Source organism: Salmo trutta, chromosome 32, assembly GCF_901001165.1.
Source record: "Salmo trutta chromosome 32, fSalTru1.1, whole genome shotgun sequence".
NCBI classification, from domain to species: Eukaryota; Metazoa; Chordata; class Actinopteri; order Salmoniformes; family Salmonidae; genus Salmo; species Salmo trutta.
Genome location: NC_042988.1, coordinates 44077566 through 44097349, shown reverse-complemented (window position 1 = coordinate 44097349; position 19784 = coordinate 44077566).

Below are 19784 nucleotides of genomic sequence, written 5' to 3'. Positions count from 1 at the left end.
ACAGACGTGGCGGGCCTGGCACAGCTCCTGGTATATGTCCGTTACGTTTATGGGGGGTCAATTAAGGAAGACATCCTCTTCTACAAACCACTGGAAACCAGGACAACAGGAAAGGATATTTTTAAAGTACAGGACAGCTTTGTGACATCAAATGGACTTTTTTGGTCAAGATGTGTTGGTATCTGTACTGATGGCACTAAAGCCATGACAGGGAGACATAGTGGAGTGGTAACGCACGTGCAAGCAGTTGCTCCTGACGCCACTTGGGTACACTGCAGCATCCACCGAGAGGCTCTTGCTCCCAAGGGAATGCCTGACAGCTTGAAATAAATTTTGGACACTACCGTGAAAATGGTTAACTTTGTTAAAGCAAGGCTGCACTATGCAATGATATTGGCAGCGACCATGTAACGCTTTTACAAAATACAGAAGTGTGCTGGTTATCAAGGGGCAAAGTATTGGCACGTTTTTTTTAAATTGAGAGACAAGCTTAAAAAGTTTTCTTTACTGATGATCATTTTCACTTGTCTGACCGCTTGCATGATGACGAGTTTCTCACACGACTGGCCTATCTGGGTGATGTTTTTTATCGCCTGAATGATCTGAATCTAGGATTAAAGGGACAAAACTGAGGCTATGATTAAGAAGTTGGACAACACACAGGTCTTTCCATCATTGTATGATTTTTTTTGTGTGCAAATGAACTCAAGCTTACGGACAATGTCAAATGTGATATAGCGAAGCACCTGAGTGAGTTGGGTGTGCAACTACAACATTTGAGAGTGCGCTGACCCTGGTGCTAGATGGGGTACGCAGCTGGAGGTTGAATGTTCGAAGGGGTACGGCACTATAAACAGTTTGGGAACCACTGATTTAGATGATTTCATAATCAATTTATTCCATTGAACATTTTATTTTGATCTACACATGAGGGGAAAACAACCTGTGGTTGCCTAGGTTACCCCATTGGTTCACAGCAAAACAAAAACTTGACCTTTTTCAAACACTATTTTCTTGTTGTGTGCTTGCTTTAGTCAATTACAAAATGAATATTTAAGAAAAGTACAATGTATGTAAAGGTTACTTTTTAACATTGCCTGCTCCCGAGCGTTTATGACAGTGCTAGTAGCCACGTGAATGCTAGCTAGATAGCCAAGACCAATAACACAAACAAACTGACTACAAGTAGTGAGTGGAGTTACAAACAGACTATACTAAACAAGTTAAACGTCTTACCTGTGGGGTGGCAGGTAGCCTAATGGTTAGAGCGTTGGGCCAGTAACCAAAATGGTTGCTGGATCGAATCCCCAAGGTAACAATGTAAAAATCTGTCATTCTGCCCCTGAACAAATTCCCCAGTAAATAAGAATTTGTTCTTAATTACCTGACTTGCCTAGTTAAATTTTTAAAAAAATAAAAAATCCACACATATTTGTGTGTAACCTTGGACACTGGGTCCCTACATTTCCCACTCTTCCACACCGAATAGCCTGAAGCCATAGGGCTCTTCTCGCAGGCTCTATTTTCCTAAGTGGGAGCACTGCGAATTGTAGGTCAGGATGTTTTACCTGGTACATTGACAACACAGCAGCTTATCACCATGTTTTGTTATTTCTGTATAAGAAAAAATTGACTCTTTAACAATGTGTGTCAATAGGAATGAATGTTTGTTTTCCCTAATTTGTAGGCATGGTGGAGGGGAATTCCTTATTATTAGGTGAATATGCACTCAGCAACCACAGTTGTCCATGTGAAACAGTGAGTCTGACTCAAATAAAAACAATTTCCACAACTTCTTCGTTTTGACTGTTTACCCCAAATTATAAAAGTGTTAAACATGTTTTTATAAAATTACACAGTAATAAAATGTATTGCTCCATGAACGTTTTCTTGCCTATTGAGTTGAATTGTAATGTCACGGTTATGACGTCACAGGGACTATTTCAGAGCCATGATTAGAGAGTTCTGGCCGACTTTTACAGCGTTGACTATTGTCCTAATTCTAGACATTCCGTTACATAGAATTGTGGTCATGCGATATTAATGGGGGCCAATAGCAATGCTATATAATGCTATGTAATCTTATAGTGTCATGTAAATACATCAATGCAGAAAAGTCCATGTCCCACCTCTGTCTAAATATATAACGCTGGACCATTCTAACAAGGGGGTTCTTGTAACATACTTCCAATTGGAATGTTTGCCTCAACTAACCGGTGCCCCTACACATTGACTCTGTACCGGTACCACCCGTATATAGCCTCACTATTGTTATTTTACTGCTGCTATTTCATTATTTGTTACTTTTATTTTCTATTTGTATTTTTTACTTAGCAGTTTATTTATTTTTCTTAACATCTTAAAGCATTGTTGGTTAAGGGCTTGTAAGTAAGCATTTCACTGTAAGGTCTACACCTGTTGTATTCAGCGCATGTGACAAATACAATTTGATTTGAGAGAATTTGATTTGTTCCCAATATAAATGTTTTACAAATATGAAAATAATAATATAATAACCTTTTAAAAATGCTTTCTTGCGTTACGGCTCTGATTGGTGTGTTCCAGTACGTGATCTCCTAAATCTAATGCTCTGATTGGTGTGGTCTAGTATTTGACCTCCTAAATCTAATGCTCTGATATGTGTGGTCCATTATGTGACCTCCTAAATCTAATGCTCTGATATGTGTGGTCCATTATGTGACCTCCTAAATCTAATGCTCTGATATGTGTGGTCCAGTACGTGATCTCCTAAATCTAATGCTCTGATTGGTGTGGTCCAGTACGCGACCTCCTAAATCTAATGCTCTGATTGGTGTGGTCCAGTACGTGACCTCCTAAATCTAATGCTCTGATTGGTGTGGTCCAGTACGTGATCTCCTAAATCTAATGCTCTGATTGGTGTGGTCCAGTACGTGATCTCCTAAATCTAATCCTCTGATTGGTGGGGTCCAGTACGTGATCTCCTAAATCTAATGCTCTGATTGGTGTGGTCCAATATGTGACCTCCTAAATCTAATGCTCTGATATGTGTGGTCCAGTACGTGACCTCCTAAATCTAATGCCCTGAATCACTGTGGATAACGTGACACATGGTTAAAGATGCCGTGTTGCTGTGTTTGAACCGGAGTGTCTGAATACTCAGTTGTTCCTGTATGTCATATGATGTGATTTGCTGATATAAAACCTATCCATGCATTTGTTTGCAACTTCCGAGTGGCGCAGCGGTCTAAGGCCCTGCATCTCAGTGTTAGAGGAGTCACTACAGACCCTGGTTCCATTCCAGGCTGTATCACAGTGGTCTAAGACCCTGCATCTCAGTGCTAGAGGAGTCACTACAGACCCTGGTTCCATTCCAGGCTGTATCACAACGGTCTAAGGCCCTGCATCTCAGTGTTAGAGGTGTCACTACAGACCCCGGTTCCATTCCAGGCTGTATCACAACGGTCTAAGGTCCTGCATCTCAGTGTTAGAGGTGTCACTACAGACCCCGGTTCCATTCCAGGCTGTATCACAGCGGTCTAAGGTCCTGCATCTCAGTGCTAGAGGCGTCACTACAGACCCTGGTTCCATTCCAGGCTGTATCACAGCGGTCTAAGACCCTGCATCTCAGTGTTAGAGGCGTCACTACAGACCCTGGTTCCATTCCAGGCTGTATCACAGCGGTCTAAGACCCTGCATCTCAGTGTTAGAGGCGTCACTACAGACACTCTGGTTCGATTCCAGGCTGTATCACAACCCGGCCGTGATTGGGAGTCCCATAGGGCGGGGCACAATTGGCCCAGCGTCATCCGGGTTTGGGTTTGGCCGGGGTTCACCGTCATTGTAAATAAGAATTTGTTCATAACTCACTTGCCTAGTTAAATAAAGGACCTCCAGAAAACGGGTGTCTGTTCTACCTCACACAGGGACACTGAGGAGACATGCACCAAAACCCTGGATAGAGGGGCTCAGTGAATGTGTGCAGGTGGGTCAGTGTGTGAGAGGAGGCTCTATAGAAGGACAGAGTGCCGGCTGGCCAGTCTGTTGGAGTGGGCTGATGGGACAGGTATGTCAGTTTCCTCATTATTGAGCCAGGCAGTGTGACTGTCATTAGAGCAGATTCCAGGATATTTCATTGTGTCCTCCAGTCAACAGCTCCTCCTCTCCTGCTGGGTCCTTTATACACTATGTCACCCCTATAGCAGCTGCAGCATAGAGCTCTCAGGCTTCATGGACAGACGGCTGGCTACAGGTGAGTCGTCTCTCCTGTTAGGCTTCAACACACAGTAAAGCCTTCAGCCTCTCACACAGGAGACTGATGAGGGGACGACGGCTCATAATAATGGCCAGAACAGAGAGGATGGAATCACACACATGGAAACCATGCCACGGATTCTGCTTCAGCCTTGACCACGAGCACATCCTCCTCTGTGAAGTTACCACCATCCCCCTGTGGTCTCTGGTATATTGATCATAATGAAATACTGTCTGTGTTTGTTTAGGTCTGAGGAAGTCGGAAATACTTTTATTATGGAGAGAAATGTCACTTTAAATGTCTTACTTTTGCTCGGTAGGAATGTATCTCTGACTTGAATTGGCTGCATTATGGACTGATCACTGTTCATGAACACACAGCTGGGTACAGGTGAGGCAGGTCTGTCCTGATGGGTACAGGTGAGGCTGGTCTCTCCTGATGGGTAGAGGTGAGGCTGGTCTCTCCTGATGGGTAGAGGTGAGGCTGGTCTCTCCTGATGGGTACAGGTGATGCAGGTCTCGCCTGATGGGTAGAGGTGAGGCTGGTCTCTCCTGATGGGTACAGGTGATGCAGGTCTCTCCTGATGGGTACAGGTGATGCAGGTCTCTCCTGATGGGTAGAGGTGAGGCTGGACTCTCCTGATGGGTACAGGTGAGACTGGACTCTCCTGATGGGTACAGGTGATGCAGGTCTCTCCTGATGGGTAAAGGTGAGGCTGGTCTCTCCTGATGGGTACAGGTGATGCAGGTCTCTCCTGATGGGTACAGGTGATGCAGGTCTCTCCTGATGGGTAGAGGTGAGGCTGGACTCTCCTGATGGGTACAGGTGAGACTGGTCTCTCCTGATGGGTACAGGTGAGGCAGGTCTCTCCAGACGGGTACAGGTGAGGCTGGTCTCTCCTGATGGGTACAGGTGAGGCTGGTCTCTCCTGAGGGGTACAGGTGAGGCTGGGCTCTCCTGATGGGTACAGGTGAGGCTGGTCTCTCTTGATGGGTACAGGTGAGGCTGGTCTCTCCTGAGGGGTACAGGTGAGGCTGGTCTCTCCTGATGGGTACAGGTGAGGCTGGTCCCTCTTGATGGGTACAGGTGAGGCTGGTCTCTCCTGATGGGTACAGGTGAGGCTGGTCTCTCCTGATGGGTACAGGTGAGGCTGGTCTCTCCTGATGGGTACAGGTGAGGCTGGTCTCTCTTGATGGGTACAGGTGAGGCTGGTCTCTCCTGAGGGGTACAGGTGAGGCTGGTCTCTCTTGATGGGTACAGGTGAGGCTGGTCTCTCCTGAGGGGTACAGGTGAGGCTGGTCTCTCCTGATGGGTACAGGTGAGGCTGGTCCCTCTTGATGGGTACAGGTGAGGCTGGTCCCTCTTGATGGGTACAGGTGAGGCTGGTCTCTCCTGATGGGTACAGGTGAGGCTGGTCTCTCCTGATGGGTACAGGTGAGGCTGGTCCCTCTTGATGGGTACAGGTGAGGCTGGTCTCTCCTGATGGGTACAGGTGAGGTTGGTCTCTCCTGATATGTACAGGTGAGGCTGGTCTCTCCTGATGGGTACAGGTGAGACTGGTCTCTCCTGATGGGTACAGGTGAGGCTGGTCTCTCCTGACGGATCAAGCTTTCAGTCTGTCATGTACTACACCTACAGGGCTCCTGAAATTCCAAATCATTTGACTATCTTAAAACAATTCCATATGTTAGCTTAATAGAAACCCAGCCCTGGGACCTTAGACTATAGGGGGTTCAATCAAATGTCCTTTCATTTGTGAAAACAATGTTTTTATTTCTTTTGTGGTGTTGTCTTTTAGGTCAGGGCCAGACTCTCTGTTTGGAATGAAGTTCATGTCTTCTACACTAGAGGGCAATGTGTACCCTCTTTGTGCTGCTACCTAGTCAGAAATTGGGTACCAATAGTAACGATTTCCTCCCAAAGTGAGCACTTACCTTCACTGATTTTAAAGGACATGACTGCTATAAGAAATATGGTGTCAACTCTCTGAAGCCCAACTCCCTCTACCGATCCAATGGTGTCAACTCCCTGTAGCCCAACTCCCTCTACCGATCCAATGGTGTCAACTCTCTGTAGCCCAACCCCCTCTACCGATCCAATGGTGTCAACTCTCTGTAGTCCAACTCCCTCTACCGATTCAATGCTTTTACATTTGGAAAGTAGTGAAAAATGCAAACTTCAGGAGGAAGGACAGATTATTGGTCAAACGAGAGTCATGTTGATATCTGTCTGTTGTCCAACAGGGTAGTAGGCCTCCTGTCTGCTGCTGTGTTCCTCATCACCATGAGACTGTCTCAGTATAACAACATAGTGATGTTACTGTCCCTCTCCTCTCTACTGCTGTGTTCCTCATCACCATGAGACTGTCTCAGTATAACAACATAGTGATGTTACTGACCCTCTCCTCTCTACTGCTGTGTTCCTCATCACCATGAGACTGTCTCAGTATAACAACATAGTGATGTTACTGACCCTCTCCTCTCTACTGCTGTGTTCCTCATCACCGTGAGACTGTCTCAGTATAACAACATAGTGATGTTACTGACCCTCTCCTCTCTACTGCTGTGTTCCTCATCACCATGAGACTGTCTCAGTATAACAACATAGTGATGTTACTGACCCTCTCCTCTCTACTGCTGTGTTCCTCATCACCATGAGACTGTCTCAGTATAACAACATAGTGATGTTACTGACCCTCTCCTCTCTACTGCTGTGTTCCTCATCACCGTGAGACTGTCTCAGTATAACAACATAGTGATGTTACTGACCCTCTCCTCTCTACTGCTGTGTTCCTCATCACCATGAGACTGTCTCAGTATAACAACATAGTGATGTTACTGACCCTCTCCTCTCTACTGCTGTGTTCCTCATCACCATGAGACTGTCTCAGTATAACAACATAGTGATGTTACTGACCCTCTCCTCTCTACTGCTGTGTTCCTCATCACCATGAGACTGTCTCAGTATAACAACATAGTGATGTTACTGACCCTCTCCTCTCTACTGCTGTGTTCCTCATCACCATGAGACTGTCTCAGTATAACAACATAGTGATGCTACTGCTGTGACCTTTTACCTTCCTGAAACAATATGTCATCTTCAACGACGCACCCAGTCGGTGGTTTTGTCCCTATTTTTATTTATTTAACTCTGTAAATGTGCTAGATTTAACCAGATGGCTGGTTTTCATCTGTAGTACCTGGGGCAGATAGATAAAAAGAAAAAACATTTTGCATCAAACATTTCACATTAAGAAATCTATTAAATAATAAAAAGTCCCTAGTTGGGATTAAAAATAATCATAAATAATTGTGAAAAGAAAAAATGCAATCAATAAAAACTACCAAATAACAGCAAAAGGTCAGTGGCTTCAACCCTGCTGTTGATTAAACCACTTTGTAACTTGTTCTGTGAACTCCCAACACTGCACACATGTTCACTACACCCCACAAGTTTAAAGCATGGATGGATTTTCCATATACAAGTCATTTCCTATCAAATCCATGTAGAGAATAGCTTAGACAATGCTGTAGAAGCACACTGGTTAACACTGGGTATGTTGGATAGATGGCTGATCTCTGGTTAGGACTGGGTATGTTTGATAGATGGCTAGCCCTGCTGGTTAGGACTGGATATGTTTGATAGCTGGCTAGCCCTGTTGGTTAGGACTGGATATGTTTGATAGCTGGCTAGCCCTGCTGGTTAGGACTGGGTATGTTTGATAGATGGCTAGCCCTGTTGGTTAGGACTGGATATGTTTGATAGCTGGCTAGCCCTGTTGGTTAGGACTGGATATGTTTGATAGCTGGCTAGCCCTGCTGGTTAGGACTGGGTATGTTTGATAGATGGCTGTTCTCTGGTTAACACTGGGTATGTTTGATAGATGGCTGATCTCTGCTTAGGACTGGGTATGTTTGATAGATGGCTAGCCCTGTTGGTTAGGACTGGATATGTTTGATAGATGGCTGTTCTCTGGTTAACACTGGGTATGTTTGATAGATGGCTAGCCCTGTTGGTTAACACTGGGTATGTTTGATAGATGGCTAGCCCTGCTGGTTAACACTGGGTATGTTTGATAGATGGCTAGCCCTGTTGGTTAGGACTGTGTATGTTTGATAGATAGCTAGCCCTGTTGGTTAGGACTGGGTATGTTTGATAGATGGCTAGCCCTGCTGGTTAGGACTGGGTATGTTTGATAGATGATTAGCCCTGCTGGTTAACACTGGGTATGTTTGATAGATGGCTAGCCCTGTTGGTTAACACTGGGTATGTTTGATAGATGGCTAGCCCTGTTGGTTAGGACTGGATATGTTTGATAGCTGGCTAGCCCTGTTGGTTAGGACTGGATATGTTTGATAGATGGCTAGCCCTGCTGGTTAACACTGGGTATGTTTGATAGATGGCTAGCCCTGCTGGTTAGGACTGGACATGTTGGATAGATGGCTAGCCATGCTGGTTAACACGGGATATGTTTGATAGCTGGCTAGTGTCGGGTTGCGTCAATCGAATCTGGTATTAGGATATAAACAAACCATGCTACTTAGTTTTGCAATGATTATTTAATTCATCTTTAAGTAAATAGAATGATAGTACAAATGGAAAATATGATGCTCGTATATACGGTCTCCCTGTAACACCACGCAGGGCAGACAGAGAAGAGGACGTCACATCCTTTTGTTCTCCCTTATATACTCTGACAGGGATAGTTCCCGCTCATTGCTGGCCTGTCAGAGCGAGGATGAGCGTGGTTTAAACTTGCTCATCCTATCGTCGGCGTGCAGGCTGGTCCCAGCCTCGTGACGCACTTCCTGTTGCCGGGTGTAGTTCTTGTCTTCAGCAGTTGACTTATCCGTAGTTTATACACTTAAAATTGTAGCATAGCTTCCCCAGTATATTATATACGTTATGCAAACAAATGGCCAGTTCAACCCTAACAATCCCCCTTTTCACACCCCTTGGGGTGTGAACATATTCCAATAAGAAATTTCAGAGAAATTTAGGATTCCCCCTTTTGACACCCCCTAGGGTGTCACTCAACACAATTTGTACATCTCCATTTTAATGATTAGATAATTAGATAAAATCCCTCACATCCTTCCGGTTACACCTCACTTGTACTAGGTTGACTACCAGTCACCCAGGAACTTCAAACCTTCACATAAGGAAAGACGAATAGTACACAGGATAAATTCAGAACATATTATTTAAAAAACGTATAAAAACAAGACCTTTTTGTGGCAGTGGCTACACCTAACATGTGTGGGACAGACTCTTTGTCCCAGTACTTAAAACCTTCACATCCACCTGCCACTACATTCAATACATATGAGAACACTGTGGATAAGCTTTATTCAACCACTTCCTCAACAGCAAACCAAGGATCGTCCTCGGACAGATCCATCTTTTGCCCAGAGCTGGATTTAGTGTTCTCCGGGGTCAATTCCATCAAAGGCATCATTCCGGTTGCTCTGACATCTGTAAAATACTTTCTTAAGCAAGGGATTATACAGGCAGTAGAACATATCAATAATAGGAACACAAACACTAGGGTCAGAAATCCAGTAACCACCATAGATGTGTACTTGCCAAAAAATATATTCATCCAATTCCCCTGCTACACCCTTCATTTTACCAGATAGCTTGTCATGTCTCAGTAGGGCTTAAAATCATATCATTTCCATTACAATCCACCCGATTGGCTAAATATTTCACATACATTATAACACATCTATTTTTATTAGATTCAGAAATTTCACACAAAATCAAACTAATTCAGGAAACTCTAAAGATGGTCTCATCTAACATGGGTTCCTCATAATTAAATGAATCCTCCACCAGGCTCGGCGGTAGGTATTTGTCGTCCCACTGGTGTGAACTTTGACTCGGTCCGTATCTCACCATCAGCTCCGTTATCAATCTCCCTATAGTTCTGGTGATTTAACCTCATACAGGTGAAAGCAGCCCATAATACAGTTCTTACAACACTTTTCCATTTCCCAAACATGAGCTGTGTTATCAGGAATGTACGTACAGCAATGAACTTAATCATTCTACCTACACCATCCTCTTTTGCCAATAACATATCGAGAGTCAGTCTATTTTACCAGGTCATGAGGGAGGTGGCGGATAATTGGTCAGAGAACCTCTTTACTGCATCCCCGGTTTCACTCATGAATCTCTGTTGATTAAAATAGATGTCATTAATCCAATCCACATTTCTATTTATTGTCAACCACCAAAATAATGTAGTGTTAAAGCCTTCACATATTTGATTCATAGCTTTGTATTCATCTGGTACTTCCCTGAGGATGCCAATAGCATCCATCTAGACAAAGCTACTCCCATCCTGGTCAAAACTCCTCCTGTGCCTACTTTAGCCTCCTATAACTGGCCTCTGATGACTAACTCGAACTGGTTGGACCAATAACCTCAGGGCACAAGTTCCTAACCACCCTTTGTGGTAATTTCTGTCGTATGCGTCCTTTGCTGGTAATAGCCCACCCTACATCAGTTTTAGGTGCTGTGAGGTTAAGAATTTTCTATTCATCTTTCAAACCTAAGTCAGTCACATTAACAATTACTTTCCAGCTATTAAAATCATCCAAGTTCTCGGTGCCATTCTTGTATCTTTAACACTGGTGCTCATCAGGAATTTAAGTGAACCGAGGTGGGTTGGCCGGGTACCTCAATCTGACCCACTCAGTCCCTGTACAGTTGTCTGCTTTCCCAGGAAGTTGTTTAATGTTTACCTTAAATTCTACATCTTGATCTTCTTTGACTCCTTATTCTGTAAGTCACTCATCAGTGTATTATATAGTTTATCTTCTACTTCTTCTCAATGACAACGGTATCGTATGATTAGTACCGGAAGGTGGTGGATCTGAATGTATCAGAAAGATTAGATTATGATGCAGCTCAGAGTTTCTACTCTTCCCAAAAACCGCCAACCCTCTCCTGCCCTTAGTCTCTCTGCTAGGTACCACCCCATACTCACACCTCTAGGAGCACCTCTAGGAGCACACACAGTGATGACCCTGTTGGTACTCGGTTGTTCTCCTAACTCTGTGTGTGATCAGCAGTGCTCATATGTGTACATACCTCCTTGCAGTGGATAACGTGGACCCAAGTGACTCTCTCAGCTTTTCTAATGGCAAAGGCAGTGGTTTAACAGAACCTATTATGGGCCTTCCCCACGGGGCTGCTTCCAGTCGTTTCTCCTCAGGGAGTGGATCCACACCCAGTCTCCTGGTTGGATTGAGTGAATCACCTTCTCCTGTAATTCACCCGTTGGACACAAAATCTTGGACATACGGGTTTGGTTAACAAACAGTCTTCTCATGTGCTCTGCTAGTATTTCTTCAACTTCTATGTCTACCTGTTCTGGTATCTCTAACTCTGGCATTCTATTTGTTCAACCTGATTAGCTAAAATGTCATCCATCATTTAAAGAGATAGCTCCTAGTAAACCAACTCTAGGGATAATATCTTGACTTAATATTTTAGCTACCATAATCATGTCCACCAAGTAAGTTGGGAACGCTTCTACCCATTTGCTATACTGATCTGTTATTGTTAAACACCCCTTCTTCCCCTCAATTCGGAATAGTTCAATAAGTCCATTTCCAAATGTTGGAATGGACATTCTACAAAAAATGTTTTTGTTTAAGTAATATCCTAACCTGTTCTATCGCTCTACCATACTCTCTACCATACTCCCCCTATTTATTATCCTAACCTGTTCTATCACCTGCTCTACCATACTCTCTACCATACTCCCCCTATTAATTATCCTAACCTGTTCTATCACCTGCCCTACCATACTCTCTACCATACTCCCCCTATTTATACATGGCTCAAGCCATGTATCAATTTTGCTGCATATCTAAACAATGTCTTTGGTAAGATCAGTAAATTATCCTTATGTCAGCCCTTCTCTTGTAGGATTGCCCTCTTTCATTTTCCACATGTTCAACTCTCCCTGGGGCATTCATCCTTGGTTACCCTGTAACAATTCTCTGTCAATTGTCTTATTCAAGATTTATCTGTGCTGCTTTGTGTGGTTTTAAATGCCTATGTGCTTGTCTCTGTAAATAGTCATATCTCTTCTTAGAGAATTTACCAAACATAAACTTAAAATCAAAACTAAAATACATGCCAAATGGAGCCGATAGTCCCTCCATGAATTAATACCCTAACTAAGCGAACCAAACTAAATTATCTTCCTATCTTCGATTCCTATTATGTCTTATCTGTCTGTCCCAGTGTTATTTCTGTCCTCACCTGTTTATAATTTAACTATGCTGGTCTTCACTCACTAACCGTTATCTAATTCTTCTGTCACTTTTATCTTCTCTTCCTGGCTTATGCTCTCCTCCTGCTACTTCCAACCCATCAAGGTCTCAGCAGTGCAGGGGAGGACTTCTCCATCTGCCCTTCCTTCTATCTGTCTGTCTTTCTCCTAACTGTCAGTATCAAATATGGTTTGTTTCCAAATATTGACTAAATGTCTCACGGTCTCCCCTGTTGCACTCCTGAATTTTTTTAAAAATCAACCTGTCTAGATATTGCATATCTACTTAATTTTATCTCGCTACCTTCAATGATCCTGGATCACCTACAGATGTCATATATCTCTGTTCTGTTGACATAAGTCTACCATTATTAAACTTATTCACAACAAAATATAATAATACTGTTATGTCAATTCCACAGCCTTGTTGTGTTAAATCTCTTACACTGCTTACAACCACAGCTGACTTCCTTATCTAGATAATGTAAAAAATACCCCTGCTTATTAATCTGAACTACTCCACAAAGAAAATGTATTATACCCTTATCGTCATTCTGTCTTCTCATTGGTTCAAATTATCAATTGTGTCTTAGAACTTTAACTCCATCATAATTATTAGTTCTACAAATTTCCTTAAAATCAATATCACCAATGACCTTAAATTCACTATCCAAACGGCTTCTCAATGTGGCTGATCAGACCACAGGGGGGAGCCCTGATAGAGGTCAAAAGTCATACCACCCTTTCAAAACCATGTTCCTTACTACATTAGACCAATTAAAGAAAAACCTTCAACATTTTCTACATATTTTATCTCAGGTTCCCAGAACATTTCCCTTATCCAAAGACTTCACGTGTTTAATTAAAACTCAGAAAACAAAACGTCAACGGCTAAGATTCCATATGTGTGTGTGTACCCCTTTAAGATATAGTGTCTTCTAGGTGTACAGCAAATGGAAATCTCACCAAATCCAAAAGAAATAGCATATCCCAACATAGTATTTTAAAGATACCAACAAATAGTTATACACGATTTGTTGTGTATGGGTATTTGCTAACCCTAGTTAAAAACAAACACAACATTTCCAGGCCTTTTTCAATTTGGTAGAAATATGCCTCTCTCACTCACTCCCTCACTCCATTGCTCAACATGGTGTTGAGCGATCTCCGTGAATTCCAGCACACTCTTAGCTGTGATTCCCACCACCTTTTCACATTCCACCCGCACCTGGTCTGGCAACCCTTGCATGCAGTTAGCAAGGAATAAGTGCTTCATGGTGTCTTTCCCTGGTTCTTCATTCCAAGCCTGCCTCCAGAGGCCCCTTGCCTTTTTCATGTATACGGGCACACTCTCCTCTTCCTCCAGTGTCAGTGTCCGCATCAGCTGAGGTCTTGGCTGGGTCGGGTATTTGCACCTGACAGCGTCCCATGCTTGTCCTCGGTATTGATCAAACCTGGTAGCTGCTCCCACCATTCCTCTGAGTCCTGCAGCAGTCATGACTTCTCTTTATTCTTGGTCTCCCATACACCAATTCATTTCCGCGGCCATATCACCTACCGTGAGTTCGTCAGCCGCCGTCCGACTTTCAAATGCTTTTACCCATCTATCCCCTTGACTCCTCAGGCGCAGGCAGGCTATCGATTAGGGTGTGTATATCCCGGTGAGCCCGTGGTTTATACACTGCTGTACCTCCGGGTGTATCCCTCAGCGGATACAGCCCCATTGTCATCCTTTCATGACTCCTGCTTCTCGTGTGGTATGTTGGGACATCCCCCGTGTTCCACATGTCCCCTTCAAATGTTCCACACAGAACTTTGGGCTCTCTGTCTCTCCTTCTTTTTCCCTCCTATGTCTATGCAGTGGCCCCTTTCTAGGTGGCCTGGTCTACCACTTCGATCTTGCTCTTCGTCAAGTTCTCACAGTCTTTTCTAGTATTCTTATCTGTACTTCTCCTTGTTTCACTTCCTCTTCCATTTCTTCCAACTTTCTGCGTCTTTGTCTCTCGGCTTCCATTCTCTCTCTCTCTCTCTCTGTCGTCTCAGGGTCCTTCCACTGTATCAGGTCATCTGATACTACGCTGCCACTTTCGTTTCTTCCTACTAGGCTCACGCTTTCAATGCCAGCTCCCAGTCTTCTCAGGTTGTTCACCCCGTCTCACATCGCTTTTGCTGTCTCAAGTAGAGCAGCCACCTCCTCTCTCCTATCGCTCACCTTGCACCACTGCTCCCCTTCCTCTTTATCCGGGCGTTTGTGGTAGCTGACCGCTGCTGACACATCTAAAACTGGAGCCATGATCTTTGGAATTTCATACAGCGGGGGTGCTGAGGGAAGGGCAGGATAGAGCCTGGATCGTTTCAATTGTTATTTTTCTTGTCCTTCTTTCCACGTTTTTCCAGCATCGCCAAACCTATGCGCTCCCTCAACCTAGCTTTTTCCATCACTTCCTTGTGCTTTCCTTTTCGTGGCTGTCCCTCTTTCTTCCATTCCTTCCCTCCATTGATTTCGAACGTGGATTTTAGAGCCTTTAATACTCTCTACGCTTCTTCACTGGTAGTCATGTTTTTGTTTTACTTTATAATATTAGTATTTATCTCTATCCAATTTGATAATCAGTCCGTTATTTAAAGTATGTTAACCTATTTATTTAAACCAAATTGTTTCAATCTATTTAGTTAAATTCGTTGCTTATTTGAACCTAATTATTTGGAACCGTTGTTATTCAATATAAATCAAACATCAAATCTAATAATCATCCAAATTATCTCAACCTAATTATTCTAAACCGGTGTTATACAATGTCAAACATTAATAATCAAATCAAATGATAACTCCCCATTAGAGCCCACAATAACTCAACGTTTAAAACCTATATTTTTCAAACCTAATCATATCCGTAGTATGGGCCTTGACAATAGCCACAATTATCGTCCTTCCTAAAATTTTCCTCGAAACCTTTTGATGCCTTTTTGTTAATAAATTCAATCAGCTAAATATCTCCTTTTATTCTTCACCTAAATTGAGCATATTATTTTACCTTCAAACTTTTATTATACTATTATTCTCTTACCTTTAAATTCCTAATTTATTATTCCTCTTTTACCTCGCCTACAACCTCACCTCTTTTCCTAAGAATTACTCCGTCGAACCCAACCGTACCCTCGAAGTTACGAATCTTGCCGGTGGAACAATATTCCTTTCCAATATTTCCCTATACCCTTAGAACCTAGCCTGTGGTACGTTCACGACCTACAGGACCTTGCCTAAGAGTTTATGTATTTCTCCGAACCCAGCCGTAATACGTCTCGATTACGGACCTTGCCGGTAAGACAATACGGCAATGTTTTGAATATTTCCCCGAACCTAACCGTAATATCTTTATAATTACGGATCTTGCCGGTAAGACAATATTCTTATTTCACCATGGTTTTCAACAATCACATTTACCATATTAGACATATCATTTTCAATTATATACTTCATCAATGTTAAGTTATATGTCATAATTTAGTCACTTACATTAAACAGGTGTCTCACAAAATACATTTGGATAAGTCCAACATGCAGAACTTTAGTTATTCACAATAGGTGTCTGCTTACCTTTTTGTTTGACCGGTCAGGATTTGTGAAACACACCGTCCGATGACAGCGATGGCCAATCGGCCGGACAAATTCCAGCGAAGTCCTTCTACCAGAATCACGTCGGGGTCACCAATTGTCGGGTTGCGTCAATCGAATCTGGTATTAGGATATAAACAAACCATGCAACTTAGTTTTGCAATGATTATTTAATTCATCTTTAAGTAAATAGAATGATAGTACAAATGGAAAATATGATGTTCGTATATACGGTCTCCCTGTAACACCACGCAGGGCAAAACAGAAGAAGAGAACGACACATCCTTTTGTTCTACCTTATATACTCTGACAGGGATAGTTCCCGCTCATTGCTGGCCTGTCAGAGCGAGGATGAGCGTGGTTTAAACTTGCTCATCCTATCATCGGCGTGCAGGCTGGTGACGCACTTCCTGTTGCCGGGTGTAGTTCTTGTCTTCAGCAGTTGATTTATCCGTAGTTTATATACTTAAAATTGTAGCATAGCTTCCCCGGTATATTATATAGGTTATGCAAACAAATAGCCAGTTCAACCCTAACACTAGCCCTATTGGTTAGGACTGGATATGCTTAATAGATGGCTAGCCCTATTGGTTAGGACTGGATATGCTTAATAGATGGCTAGCCCTATTGGTTAGGACTGGATATGCTTAATAGATGGCTAGCCCTATTGGTTAGGACTGGGTATGCTTAATAGATGGCTAGCCCTGCTGGTTAAGACTGGGTATGTTTGATAGATGGCTGATCTCTGGTTAGGACTGGGTATGTTTGATAGATGGCTAGCCCTGCTGGTTAAGACTGGGTATGTTTGATAGATGGCTGTTCTCTGGTTAGGACTGGGTATGTTTGATAGATGGCTAGCCCTGCTGGTTAAGACTGGGTATGTTTGATAGATGGCTAGCCCTGTTGGTTAAGACTGGGTATGTTTGATAGATGGCTGATCTCTGGTTAGGACTGGGTATGTTTGATAGATGGCTAGCCCTGCTGGTTAAGACTGGGTCTGTTTGATAGATGGCTAGCCCTGCTGGTTAACACTGGGTATGTTTGATAGATGGCTAGCCCTGTTGGTTAAGACTGGGTATGTTGGATAGATGGCTGTTCTCTGGTTAGGACTGGGTATGTTTGATAGATGGCTGATCTCTGGTTAGGACTGGGTATGTTTGATAGATGGCTAGCCCTGTTGGTTAAGACTGGGTATGTTGGATAGATGGCTGTTCTCTGGTTAGGACTGGGTGTGTTTGATAGATGGCTAGCCCTGTTGGTTAGGACTGGATATGTTTGATAGGTGGCTAGCCCTGCTGGCGTCATGGAAGATTGGCTCAAAAATATAACACTCTTGCAAGAACTTGTGAATTCATTATAGGCTTTAATTCAAAGTAGCAAAGCCGAGCTGGTCCATGGAACAACTGACTCCCCTCAGCACTGGCTTTGCTTTTATACACATACAGCATATGGGTACATCCCATATGTAAATGCAGTTACTCCCCTTAGTCCTTCTGCCACCATTATCTTTTAGTCCGAGTTCTTTGCTTGTTTACGCCCAGTAACGCCCATCTCTGCTTCTGGATAGATTGTAATGGTGGCAAGACCCCTTATGTCATACAGAAAATAATACATTTATTGTATATTTATATTTCACCTGTTGGTCATTTTACCACCATCCTCCTTCCTGTGTCCTTCTGACATTAGTATGTCTGACTGTCATAAATGTGCTTATGGTCCTGACTTAATGCATCCATCCAGCTGCCATAAATGTACTTATAGCCTCAGCTAATGTATGTCCAGATGCAATAAATGTACTTATTGCCTCAGCCAATGTATGTCCAGATGCAACCATATTAACCATTGTTCCTGTGTTTCCTTAACATAGCAGTTGTACCTAGTTATATTACATTAACATAGCAGTTGCACCTAGCTACATTACATTAACTCCCACACTGGTTAGGACTGGGTATGTTTGATAGATGATTAGCCCTGCTGGTTAGGACTGGATATGTTTGATAGATGGCTAGCCCTGCTGGTTAGGACTGGGTCTGTTGGATAGATGGCTAGCCCTGTTGGTTAGGACTGGGTATGTTGGATAGATGGCTAGCCCTGTTAGTTAGGACTGGGTATGTTTGATAGATGGCTAGCCCTGCTGGTTAGGACTGGATATGTTTGATAGATGGCTAGCCCTGTTGGTGAGGACTGGGTATGTATGATAGAGGGCTAGCCCTGCTGGTTAGGACTGGATATGTTTGATAGATGGCTAGCCCTGCTGGTTAGGACTGGATATGTTTGATAGATGGCTAGCCCTGTTGGTGAGGACTGGGTATGTATGATAGAGGGCTAGCCCTGTTGGTTAACAGCTTCTACCCCCAAGCCATAAGACTGCTGAACAATTAATCAAATGGCTACCGGACTATGTACAGTGACCCCCCATTTGATTTGTATACTGCTGCTACTCGCTGTTTATTATTTATGCGTAGTCACTTCACCCCAACCTACATGTACAAATTACCTAACTAACATGTACCCTCGCACATTGACCCTGTATATTGCCTTGTTATTGTTATTTTATTGTGTTACTTTTTATAATTTTTTACTTTAGTCTATTTGGTAAATATTTTCTTAACTCTTCTTGATCTGCACTGTTGGTACTTGTTGTATTCGGCGAATGTGACAAAGTTTGATTTGAAAATGAAACATTTGTTCACAAAAAATATCGTTCTCACATATTCGTGTTATTTAACACTGGGGGGATTTTTCCTTCAAGTGTAATTTTTTTACATTTTGAGCAAAATATTTTTTTTTTTGTTGACACAATTGCAAACTTGTGGTGTTGGCCTCCCCTTGCCTGAGGAACATACACACACACACCCCCCCCCCACCACCACCACCACTTGTGTCATGTCAGAGGACACCTGGACCACCTACTGTGATGTACATTCTGTTAAGTAAGTCAGGTGATAAATGAGCTGAAAAAGAGACTGGAGTAGGACTATAAATCCTCTTAGATGTATGTGGTTCTGGTACCAGTTCTGACCAACATTTTAGCTTATAAATTGATCTGTGAATACTGTAGATCGAAATGGCTTTCATTGAGCAACAGCCCTGGTTCCCATGGACACAGTAGCATTTTTCTGAGCCTGTGTGAAGTAGGATGTGTGAAATCTGAAACCACTTGAAGCTGGGATATCACTGGTACCATGTCATTCAACCTCTGGCTGAACCCTACATCACAGCCATTGACAAAGCACATGCTTGTAATCGTTACATCTTAGCACAGCAGGAGAGAGTGGTTTCATCTCCGGAGCACATGGAGCAATCCATTTATACTCATTAATCCTAACGAGTTCAGGAAGCCAAGCTAGAGCTCTGTGAGACATTCACGGTGATGGGGGGCGGACGTTTTGATCAAGAAAGACCTTTAGAAAATATGAAAATGTTTTCTAATACTAAACACACAATTGTGTATTTTACAGTTATAAGAAAAGTTAAATCTTATAGTTAGTCATTTAATAATTTGATTACGCTATGTTTAGAAAGCATAAGTCAATTCAAGCCTTATTCATTCAGTTTTGTTGAATAGGAAATGCATCATATAAAATATTTCATATTTTTATATGTGTCACATTTGTACTGTGTACTTGAGCTTGTGTCCTCAA